The following is a 13,517-nucleotide window of genomic DNA, read 5'->3' as shown; positions in this document are numbered from 1 at the left end:
ACAGTGGTAGGCGACACACAGTGGTAGTGGACCACAACCGGTAGAGTCGTAGGACAGCACAGGAGGGTGGGATACGTGGACGACACACGACAGCAGGGATGTTAGAAGATAAGGGACAAGCAACAAACGGTAAGACATATTGCGACACACAGGAGAGAGCGAGAGGTAGTGGGAACACACCAGGATGAGAGATTAGTGCAACGACACAAGAGTCGCGCTATGCGAACACACATCCAGAGGTGTAGATCAGACCCACACAGGTAGAAATGGATATGACACACCAGAATATGTGGACCACACAGAGGGTAAGAGTAATCAGGGTAGAACAACAAACAGAGGGGTATGACACAAAGGTGGTAGGCGAACACACACGGTGTAGATAAGAACACAGAGTGAGTAAGGATGAGAACACGAAGATGGGAAAGTAGTGCGACACACAGGTGAGTGGACACAGCAGGTGTAGTGACAGCACAGGTGCTAGTGGACACACCAGGTGGTAGGGACACACAGTGGGGTAGTGGACACACAGGTGTAGGGACTCACAGGTGGTAGTGACACACAGTGGTAGTGACACACAGGGTGGTAGTGACACACAGTGTAGTGGACACAGGGTGGTAGTGACACACAGGTGGTAGTGGACACACAGGTGTAGTGGACACCCAGGTAGTGGACACACAGGTGTAGTGGACACACAGTGGGTAGTGACACACAGTAACGGTAGTAGGACACACACGGTGGTAGGCGACACACAGGTGGGTAGTGACACACAGGTGGTAGTGGACACACAGGATGAGTAGTGACACACAGAGTGGATAGAATAGCACACACAGAGTGGTTAGTGACGACACACGGGGTGTAGAGGACACACAACGTGCAGTTGTTAATGACAATTTTTATGTTACCTTTATTTTAGCAGGAGTCCCATGAAGTGTCCACTACCACCTGTGTGTCCACTACCACCTGTGTGTCCACTACCACCTGTGTGTCCACTACCACCTGTGCCATAAATGTCTTGACCTCTTGTCTGTGAATAGCCTCAACAAGAGTACACATTACCAATCACCTGCCAAGTGTTGCCATGCAAAATACATTGGGAGCCCCCATGTGAATAGATAAATGATAATACAATAATAATGATAATACATTTAATTTGTATAGCCTCATACCATCTTACCATCTCCTCATCTAAATGTGGTAACCAAAGAAGAGTACCAGAGCTCCCCATGGGAGAGCAGATTTGCTGGAAGCTGAATTCTAGTCTGAAGCTGCTCACCTAAGTTTGAAGATACAGTGTCCTTCGGCTTGAGGGAGGTGGCACTGGCAAACAAAGTCATTTTAAAAATCAATAGAAAACAATGCAAGTAGCCTAAGTTAAAGTAATAAAAGTGTGTGGAATAATTCAAGTCATTGTTTGGTCTCTTTTCACTCTGGCCTATAGATGTACATTTTAATAACATCATTGCCCTAATTAGTGTAATCGGCATGGGGTTAGGGTAATTAGTACTAATCAAAGTCTTATATTCACATGCACGCATTCATTTTATTTCATATCTTTTGATATGTCTAAGGACATTTGGTCTGGAAGGGATATGGCTCCAGTGTGTTGTACGCATAGCTAATTCAAACTGGTTTAACACTGCACTCATTCCACTATGACTAATGATGAAAGGGCGTATAAGAGCACATGAAAATTACCCAAAACTAACCTCATGAATAGGACCTGAGAGAGACTGGTAGAGGATAATGGAGAAGATGTCACTGCAGGAAGTGAAAAATACTGTTTATTCTTCCTGTGACAAATCTGTGGTCCTGGCTAACTGTTGGCAAGCCACAGGGACACTGTCACATCAGAAAACAATTCAACAATTGACCCACTGGGCACWGACGTCAATTCWACGTCTATTSCACGTTGGTTCAACGTCATTTAATTGAAATGATGTGGARACAAYGTTGATTCAACCAGTGTGTGCCCAGTGGGGACTTACAGTGCCTTGCAAAAGTATTCATACTCCTACATTTTATTGTGTTACAAAGTGGATTTAAAATTGATTTAATCAGATTTTTTTGTCAACAATTTACACGAAACACTCTGTAATGTCAAAGCGGAAGAAAAAGTATTRTTATATTTTATTTGTTAAAATTTGATAACTAAAATATAGTCATTGCATATGTATTCAGCCCCTTTGCTCAGGCAAGCCTAAATTAGTTCAGGGGTAAAATTACATTGACTCACTCTGTGTGAAATAATAGGGKCTGACATGATTTTTGAATGACTAACCTTTCCTCTGTCTCCCATACCATCAGTTAAGTATTGGAATTTAAGCACAGATKYAACTACAAAGACTAAGGACATTTTCAAAAGCCTCATAAAGAAGGATAGTGATTAGTAGTTGGGTAACAATAACCAATCAGACATTGACTATGTCTTTAAGCATGGTTAAGTTAATAATTATGCTGTAGATTATATATTAAACCATCCAGACACAAAGATAGTCATCCTTCTGAMYKRRGCTGCAGGACAGGAATGAAACGGCTCAGGGATGTTACCATGAGGCCATTGGTGATTTATAAACAATTACAGAGCAATGGCAGTGATGGGAGAAAACTCAGGATGGATCAACAACATTGTAGTGACTCCACAATAATGACTTGATTGACATGCATCTTGCATGCAACAAGGCACTATAAAAAAAGATTGCAAAGGAGTTCACTTTTTGGACTAAATGCAAAGCCTTATGTTTGGGGCAAATCTAACGCAACGTAACACATCACTGAGTAATTGCCTTCTTATTGTYCAGCATGGTGGTGGCTGCATCATGGTATGGGTATGCTTGACATCGGCAAACACTGGGAATTTTTCAGGATAAAAAGAAACAGGATGGAGCTAAGCACAGACAAAATCCTAAAGGAAACCTTCTTCATCCTGCTTTCCAACAGACACAGGGAGATGAATTCATCTTTCAGCAGGACAATAACCTACAACACAAGGCCAAATTTACACTGAAGTAGTTTACCAAGAAGACACTGAAAGTTCCTGAGTGACCAAGTTACAGTTTTGACATAAATCTGCTTTAAAATGTATGGCAAAACTTGAAAATAGCCATGATCCCCAACATCTTGACAGAGCTTGACAAATTATGAAAATAATAATGGGCTAATATTGCACAATCCAGGTGTTTAAAGTTCGTAGAGACTTACCCAAGAAGACTCACAGCTGTGATCGCTGCCAAAGGTGTTTGTAACATGCATTGACTCAGGGAGCTGAATACTTATGCAACGCCTATATTTTACTTTTAACATTTCGGTTAATCTTACATTTTTTWAAATAAATGTTCTTCCACTTTGACATTATAGACTATTTTGTGTAGAGTGTTGACACAAAATTACAATTCAATGAATTTTAATCCCACTTTGTAACACAATAAAATGTGAAGAAATCCAAGGAGGGTTTTGCAAGGCACTGTATTCAGTTGGGTGGGATTAAATTCTACCACACCGGTTTCAAGGTCCTTCAAGGCCACATGAACATGCAGCACGCAATAATATCTACAGGGAGAGACCATGCTTTGGGCTTATGTATCTCAAATGGGTTCCATTCCCAGTTCTATTCCACTGCGCTTTCTGATTCTGCATCTCCCTGATAGGGTCATGGGGCAAGAGTACAGTCAATGCTGTGAAGTAGAAGATAAACACACACACACACACACACACACACACACAACAACACCACACACACACACACACACACACAACACACACACACACACACACACACACACACACACACACACACACACACACAACAACAAAACACACACACACACACACACACACACACACACACACACACACACACTCTGACATATTCACATGTTTGTGCAGCAAAACAACATCATTCTTCAAACTGACTGTGACAATATCATATATTTGTCTTTACAACACACATCCCTAACAATATATACCAAATAGGGAATTCATGATTGCCAACGACTAGTCTCGGAAATCCCAGACCTATGGTGGAACATTGTTTACATGGGGGGGGGGGCAACCTGTTCGCCTAGGGAGACTATTTAATGACAGGTCGATTCCCTGCACTGTTGAATAATGTGGAGTATAACTACGGACTGATATTTTTTTTATTGAAGTGAAAGACCATGCTTGGATGGATTAGCTGACTATTCCCCAGTGTTTCCAGCAGACAGTATATACTGTATGTTTAATTAGATAGCTTCCTGAGGTATTATGCTGGTAGAGCATGGCTCTTGTAACGGCAGGGTAGTGGGTTCGATTCCCAGGACCATCCATACATTAAAATAAATGTATGCACGCATGACTGTAAATTGCTTTGGATAGAAGTGTCTGCTAAATGGCATATATTATATTACAAGCTTAGGGGACCACAGTGACAGAAAGGAAGCAAATGCTGTCTGTGGAACAACAAATGTTTTTTTAATTAACTAGGCTCTCCTTTACAGTAAAACGACAGACGGCGGCTCGCCCAAGCTGCACTAGACATAATACAGAAGAGGACTAGGTAGCTCTGCTTGCATCTGTTTGATATTCTTCATGCTTTTTGTCACTCACTCCATTGTCCAGCCCTCTGAAGTGTCATATTCTACACTGTAAAACATTCCATTTTTTTTCTTCAGGTAATTTACTGGCAGCCAGTTATCTGTAAAACATTTATTTAAAGTACAGTATCTCACAGTAAATATTGTATTATCTTGTATTTTATAGGAATACACATTGGTTAGCAGAAAAGCATAGGAGGCGGTATGTGGATWGATAGCCACACAAACTAAAAGGAGCTATATGGGAGGCAGTGCAGTAGACACAACACAACCTCCAACAGATAATAGCAGGGAAGATACAGTATAGGATGGACAAAGCTGCTGAATGTTAATTTATTCTGGACAGATTCTGGGTGGGAGCTTTGACTCTGCAGTCCCCGGTGGGTCTGAGACTGTATCAACTGCCAAGAGACTCCACATATCAGCATCTCCCAGTGAATCGATATCTGACAGAAGATACTACTACCTGAGTAGAATGGTCAATTCTCTATCGGCAGGTGTACTGTACACTACACATGACTATACTTCATGCCAGATAGTCACTAACTTATTCTTTGAGCAAAGCCTCTGTATACCAGTGCAATACCCTTCATACCTTTTGTGGATGCAATTTCCTCTTTCAGATGGACCTGATCTTTCACAACAGAAAACTCTCAAGTTTGTTTTGTTATTGTGATCATTTTCCCCGTTGTTTTGTTGGTTTGTTTGTTAGTTTTTCGAGAGCAAAAGCATTGCCGAGAGAACTCTACTGAATCACTTCAATTCCTTATTTTGGAACTAGTTGGGTTTCAATACCAGGGAGTCACTGGGGTCGATTACAACCACAGTACCTCATTACCCACTGAGTAGAAACAGAGGTAGTCTAGAGAAGCATGGCCCTGCCGTCCCCGCACTGATTGTCAACTCACTTCAGCTCTAAAATTGCAAATGGAAAATTACTCATTGTGTCTGCAAATAGTGTAGCAGCAGCAAATCGTCAGCCTGGAATCAAGAGAGAGATGGAAACACCAGTAACCCATCACATCTGGCATGTACTATTATTATAGATTATGCAATTAACAAGCTGTTGGTTGTTCATCGTTATTTCAGTCAGATGGTGCGACAGGCAGCTTTTTGGCAAAGTGCAACTCCGGGACATTTTAGTGATTCTTGTTAATCAGGCTTTTTCAATCTGCCTAATGCAACTTCAATGTCTGTGCAATTACTAATCTGCTATCGTAATTAGATCACTCAGTTGTCACAGATAATTTTTCTGCGCTGCAGGTAGTGTTTAAAAAGGCTTCCAAGGTTTGTAATTTCCACTTAAAAATGTCAGACTTGATTTGCTCTGACATAAAATATATCAACCTCTACAAAAATGTCCATGAATTATAATGGACACAAAACTCACATTTCYTGTTGCTGCAGGATTATTTTCCTGCTGTGAGAAACAGGTCAAATTAAGACAGCACACCTGTAGATGGGTGGGTATATGACACGAACATCTAACAACTCAAAAGTTTTTAGTTTGAATCTCATCATGGACAACTTTAGCATTTTAGCTAATTAGCAACGTTTCAACTACTAACTACTTTTTTGCTACTTTGCAACTACTTAGCATGTTAGCTAAGCCTTCCCCTAACACTAACCTTAACCGTTTTAGCTAACCCTTCCCCTAACCTTAAGCCTTTAACCTAACTCCTAAACTTAAATTGAACCTTAACCCTAGCCCCTAACCCCTAGCCTAGCTAACTTTAGCCAGCAAACTAACATTAGCCACCTAGCCACCTATCTAGAATTCATATCATATCGTACGTTTCGCAAATTCGTAACATATAGTACGTTTTGAKAATTCTTAACATATTGWACATTTTTCAAATTCGGGACATGCAGTGCATTCGGAAAGTATTCAGACCCCTTCCCTTTTCCCACATTTTATTACAGACTTTTATGGCCTTTTATTACGGCCATTGTATTACAGCCTTAATCTAAAATATATTTTAAAAAATGTAATCCTCATCAGTCTACACAAAATAACCCATAATGTCGAAGATTCTTCTTTTTTTTGTTGGTGCAAATATATTACAAATAAAAACAAAAATATCTTATTTACTTAAGTATTCAGACCCTTTGCTATGAGACACCAAATTGAGCTCAGATGCATCCTGTTGCCATTGATCATCCTTGAGATGTTTCTACAACTTGATTGGAGTCCACCTGTGGTAAATTCAATTGATTTGACATGATTTGGARAGGCACACACCTGTGTATATAAGGTCCCACAGTTGACAGTTCTTGACAGAGCAAAAGCCAAGCCGTGAGGTCGAAGGAATTGTCCATAGAGCTCCGAGACAGGATTGTGTCAAGGCACAGATCTGGGAAAGGGTACTAAAACATTTCTGCAGCATTGAAGGTSCCCAAGAACAGTGGCCTCCATCATTCTTAAATGGAAGAAGTTTGGAACCACCAAGACTCTTCCTAGAGCTGGCCGCTTGGCCAAACTGAGCAATTGGGGGAAGGGCCTTGGTCAAGGAGGTGACCAAGAACCCGATGGTCACTCTGACAGAGCTCAAGAGTTTCTCTGTGGAGATGGTAGAACCTTCCAGAAGGACAACCATCTCTGCAGCATTGCACCAATCAGGCCTTTATGGTAGAGAGGCCAGATTGAAGCCACTCCTCAGTAAAAGGCACATGACAGCCCGCTTGGTGTTTGCCAAAAGGGACTTAATGGACTCTCAGACCATGAGAAAMAATATTCTCTGGTCTGATGAAACCAAGATTGAACTCTTTGGCCTGAATGCCAAGCGTCACGTCTGGAGGAAATCTGGTACTATCCCTACGGTGAAGCATGGTGGTGCAGCATCATGCTGGGGAGATGTTTTTCAGCGACAGGGAGACCAGTCTGGATTGAGGGAAAGATGAATGGAGAAAGTACAGCGAGATCCTTGATAAAAACCTGAATGCCAAGTGTCACGTCTGGAAGAAACCTGGCACCATCCCTACGGTGAAGCATTGTGGTGGCAGCATCATGCTGGGGGGATGATTTTCAGTGACATGGAGACTGGTCTAGATTGAGGGAAAGATGAACGGAGAAAAGTACAGAGAGATCCTTGATAAAAACCTGCCTCAAAGCGCTCAGGATGTCAGACAGGGGCGACGGTTCAACTTCCAACAACCCAAAGCACACAGCCAAGACAACGCAGGAGCGGCTTCAGGACAGGACTTTGAATGTCCTTGAGTGGCCCAGCCAGAGCCCCGACTTGAACCCGATCGAACATCTCTGGAGAAACCTGAAAATAGCTGTGCAGCAGAACTCCCCATCCAACCTGACAGAGCTTGAGAGGATCTGCAGAGAAGAATGKGATTAACTCCCCAAATACAGGTGTGCCATGCTTGTAGCGTCATACCCAAGAAGACTCGAAGGCTGTAATTGCTGCCAAAGTACTGAGTAAAGGGTCTGAATGCTTATGTAAATGTGACATTTCTAAAAAACAGATTTTACTTTGTCATTATGTGGTATTGTGTGTAGATTGATGAAGAAAAAAACAATTTAATYAATTTTAGAATTAGGCTGTAACGCAACAAAATGTGGGAAAAGCGTCGGAATACTTTCTGAAATGTATAGTATTATACGAATTGTAATACGCAACATATTAAATTAAATGGGTGATGGACATCTACAAACTAATACATACCATATGAAACAGAACATATCATACTTGCATTGCGTTTTTATGTACAGAATAATACGAAATGCTCTGAGACCAGGTTGGTATAATACAGTTGAAGTCGGAAGTTTACATGCACCTTAGCCAAATACATTTAAACTCAGTTTTTCCACATTTCTTGACATTTAATCCTAGTAAAAATTCCCTGTCTTAGGTCAGTTAGGATCACCACTTTATTTTAAGAATCTGAAATGTCAGAATAATAGTTGAGAGAATTATTTATTTCAGCTTTTATTTCTTTCATCACATTCCCAGTGGGTCAGAAGTTTACATACACTCAATTAGCATTTGGTAGCATCGCATTTAAATTGTTCAACTTGGGTCAAACGTTTCGGGTAGCCTTCTACAAGCTTCCCACGATATGTTGGATGAATTTTGGCCCATTCCTCCTGACAGAGTTGGTGTAACTGAGTCAGGTTTGTAGGCCTCCTTGCTCCCACACATTTTCTATAGGATTGAGGTCAGGGCTTTGTGATGGCCACTCCAATACCTTGACTTTGTTGCCCTTAAGCCATTTTGCCACAACTTTGGAAGTATGCTTGGGGTCATTGTCCATTTGGAAGAACCATTTGTGACCAAGCTTTAACTTCCTGACCTATGTCTTGAGATGTTGCTTCAATATATCCATATAATTTTCCTTGCTCGTGATGCCATCTATTTTGTGAAGTGCACCAGTCCCTCCTGCAGCAAAGCACCCCCACAACATGATGCTGCCACCCCTATGCTTCACGGTTGGGATGGTGTTCTTCGGCTCCCAAGRATGAACCTGTAAGRGGTGCGTAACTGGTGGCAGGGAAGTCAGACACAGGAGAGCAGAACTAGGTAATAGCCGGAGCAGTTTAATTCCAAAACCAACGGCATCAAGAAAATAATAACTTGGGTACAAAACCCGACGCGCACCAGTCAACATGTGCACAAGCACTTACAAACAAAYAATACCACACAAAGACATGGGGGGGAACAGAGGGTTAAATACACAACGCGTAATGAGGGAATGAAAACCAGGTGTGTGGGAAAACAAGACAAAACAAATGGAGAATGAAAAATGGATCGGCGATGACTAGAAGACCGGTGACGTCGACCGCCGACCACCGCCCGAACAAGGAGAGGAACCGACTTCGGTAGAAGTCGTGACAGAAACAGACTTGTGGAGGTCTACACATTTTTTTCTGAGGTCTTTGCTGATTTCTTTTGATTTTCACATGATGTTATGCAAAGAGGCACTGAGTTTGAAGGTAGGCCTTGAAATACATCCACAGGTACACCTCCAATTGACTCAAATTATGTCAATTAGCCAATCAGAAGCTTCTAAAGCCATGACATAATTTTCTGGAATTTTCCAAGCTGTTTAAAGGCACAGTCAACTTAGTGTAYGTAAACTTCTGACCCACTGGAATTGTGATACAGTGAATTATAAGTGAAAAAATCTGTCTGTAAACAATTGTTGGAAAATTACTTGTGTCATGCATAAAGTAGATGTCCTAACCGACTTGCCAAAACTATAGTTTGTTAACAAGACATTTGTTGAGTGGTTGAAAAATGAGTTTTAATGACTCCAACCTAAGTGTATGTAAACTTCCAACTTCAACTGTATATCAATTATAAGACATGCATTATTCATGTATGACATGCATAAGACCAACATGCAAGGAATTACATAATAATAATAATWATTATTATTATATTAACTCTACTTCTGCATGCTTATTAAATCAAATAAAAGTTTATTGGTCTCTTACACAGTTTAGCAGATATTATAGCGGGAGCAGCAACATGCTTATGTTACTAGCTCCTAACAATGCAGTAAAATGTCCAACAAGTTGACAAATATTTGACATTTTACTGGATTGTTAGGAGCTAGTAACATAAGCATGTTGCTTCTCCCGCTATAATATCTGCTAAACTGTGTAAGCGTCCAATAAACCGTTTTTTTTTTATTTAATAAGCATGCAGCAGTAGAGTATAATAATAATAAAAGGTCATATTATTATTTTATTTCTTGCATGTTGGTCTTATGCATATTTTCCTTAGAAAAGAATGTACTCCATACATTTTCCCTGACACTCAAAAGTCCTCGTTACATTTTGACAGGAAAATTGTCCAATTCACACACTTAGCAAGAGAACGTCCCTGGTCATCCCTACTGCCTCTGATCTGGAGGACTCACTAAACTCAAATGCTCCGTTTGTAAATTATGTCTGAGTGTTGGAGCGTGCCCCTGGCTATCCATCAAAAAAAATATTTAAAAAATTGTGCCGTCTGGTTTGCTTTTACGGAATTTGAAATGGTTCATACTTCTACTTTTGATACTTAAGTACATTTTAGCAGTTCCTGTCATGCCCTGACCATAGAGAGCTTTTATTCTCTATGTTGGTTAGGTCGGGGTGTGATTAAGGGTGGGTTATCTAGGTGAATTATATTTCTATGTTGGCCTAGTATGGTTCCCAATCAGAGGCAGGTGATTATCGTTGTCTCTRATTGGGGATCATATTTAGGTAGCCATTTTCCCATTGTGCTTTGTGGGATCTTGTCTAGGTATAGTTGCCTGCAAGCACTATTTTGAGCATCACGTTTCGTTTGTTCGCTTTATTTGTTTTGTTCTTTGAGTTTTCTCTTTCTAATAAAAGGGATGGAAACATACCACGCTGCATCTTGGTCCAATCATTATGACGAACGTGACAGATACATTTACTTTTGAATCTTAAGTGCAGTTAAAACCAAATACTTTTAGACTTTTACTCAAGTAATATTTTACTGGGTGGCTTTCACTTTTACTTGAGTCATTTTCAATTAAGGTATCTTTACTTTTAGTATGACAAATGAATACTTTTTCCACCACTGCTTGTCACAACACAACCGATTGGCTCAAACGCATTAAGAAGGAAAGAAATTCCACAAATGAACTTTTAACAAGGCAAACCTCTTAATTGAAATGCATTCGAGGTGACTACCTCATGGAGCTGGTTGAGAGCATGCCAAGAGTGTGCAAAGCTGTCATCAAGGCAAAAGGTAGCTATTTTGAAGAATCTCAAATATAAATATATTTTGATTTGTTTAATACTTTTTTTGGTTACTACATGATTCCATATGTTTTATTTCATAGTTTTGATTTCTTCGCTATTATTCTACAATGTAGAAAACAAAAATAAAGAAAAACCCTTGAATGAGTAGGTGTGTCCAAACTTTTGACTGGTACTATATATATATATATATATATATATATATATACTGTATAAATATATATTTTTTTACAAAGAAATCTATAAATGTCAGAACAAGTCCAATTAACAACCCAAATAGCACTGTAACAGTAATCCAAATGCAATCTACAGCCAAGTACGTACTGTATATACACCACTTATAGTTTAGCGTAGAAAGGCATCACAAGAGATTGCATGAGCAACTTAGGTCAATAAAACTGTAGTGGATTGGATGTCATCGTTAATACCAGAGCTATAGTGTATATTTCTGAGGGAATGAAATATCTCAAACTGCATTCTGATCTCCAGTACTAATCAAGATGTATAATCTGTAAAGCAGAAAACAGTTACTACAATTTTCATCTCCATAAACGACTCCTCATTTCAGTGCAGAAAATCAGTAAATCACCATCTGATCTGCCTGGGGGAAGTCAATCCCTTTTTAATGATTGCCCTTGGGCAACTTGAGTAATTTAAATGGGTTTCATCGACAGCAGCATTAGAGAGAGAAAGCAGTTTTGGGTGTAAATGCTTTGGTAATCAGGCCACATAATGAGGGATGGTGTTCTGGTGGTTGCTAAGCCACTTGGAGTTGATTAGTCTAGTATCAAATAACTTGTACTTTAATAATCATAGTGGAATTAAAACAGATTCCCTCTTATTTGATGACGAGGCATAGGTTGTAAAATAATGATAAAGTCATTTTATATTAAAGTACTTCAGACACTACATCCTGCCAGGATCAAGCCTATAGCCTACTACATACAGTATGTATACTCTATGGCCTTTCCTACCTTCTGCTGCCACTCCCTGGCCATGCCCATATAATGTAGTCTGTGTGTGTGTGTGTGTGTGTGTGTGTGTGTGTGTGTGTGTGTGTGTGTGTGTGTGTGTGTGTGTGTGTGTGTGTGTGTGTGTGTGTGTGTGTGTGTGTGTGTGTGTGTGTGTGTGTGTGTGTGTGTGTGTGTGTGTGTGTACGTGTTTAACTATTCTTGTGGGGACCAGAAGTCCCACAAGGACTTCTGGTCCTTGTGGGGTAAACAAAGTAAAAATTGACCAACTGGGGACATTTTGTTAGTCCCCACAAGGTCAAATGCTATTTCTAGGGGGTTTAGGGTTAAGGTTAGAATTAGTGTTGGGTTAGAATAAGTTAAATATTAAGGTTAGGAGTTAGGGTTAGTTGTAGGGTTAGGGTTAGGAGCTAGGGTTAGGTTTAGGGTAAGAGTACGGGTTAGGATTAGGGTTAGGTTTAGGGTTAGGGGTTAGGGAAAATAGGATTTTGAATGGGACTGAATTGTATGTCCCCACAAGGTTAGCTGTACAAGACGTGTGCGTGTGTGTGTGGTGTGTGTGTGTGTGTGTTGTGTGTGTGTGTGTGTGTGTGTGTGTGTGTGTGTGTGTGTGTGTGTGTGTGTGTGTGTTGTGTGTGTGTGTGTTGTGTGTGTGTGTGTGTGTGTGTGTGTGTGTGTGTGTGTGTGTGTGGTGTGTGTGTGTGTGTGTGTGTGTGTGTGTGTGTGTGTGTGTGTGTGTGTGTGTGTGTGAAGATGGCATGTCTTTCAATTCAGTGCATCTTCACTTGTACATTTTTAAATGTGTGTTTTTATATTTGTGTTAATTGGACCCAAAACGGTGTTGTATTATTCAAACTTTTCATATATGTATACATTTACCATCAACTTCATTCTCAACAGTCAGTAGTTTTTCTTGTCAATTTCAGTGTGTTCAGGTGTGTTGGCCACACCTAATAATTGGCCACACATGATGGGTATCCTACTAAGCAGGTTTGAGGAGTTAAATCAAATCAAATTGTATTTGTCACAGGCTCCGAATACAACAGGTGTAGACCTACCGTGAAATGCTTACTTACAAGCCCTTAACCAATAACGCAGTTTAAGAATATAGTTATTTTTTAAATATTTAATAAATATTCTAAAGTAAAAATGACATAACAATAACGAGGCTATATACAGGGATACCGGTACCGTGTCAATGTGCGGGGGTACAGGTTAGTTTGTAAAGTGACTATGCATAGATAAACA

Source organism: Salvelinus sp. IW2-2015, linkage group LG26 (assembly GCF_002910315.2).
Source record: "Salvelinus sp. IW2-2015 linkage group LG26, ASM291031v2, whole genome shotgun sequence".
Taxonomy (NCBI): domain Eukaryota; kingdom Metazoa; phylum Chordata; class Actinopteri; order Salmoniformes; family Salmonidae; genus Salvelinus; species Salvelinus sp. IW2-2015.
Note: the sequence above shows the minus strand (reverse complement) of the source record.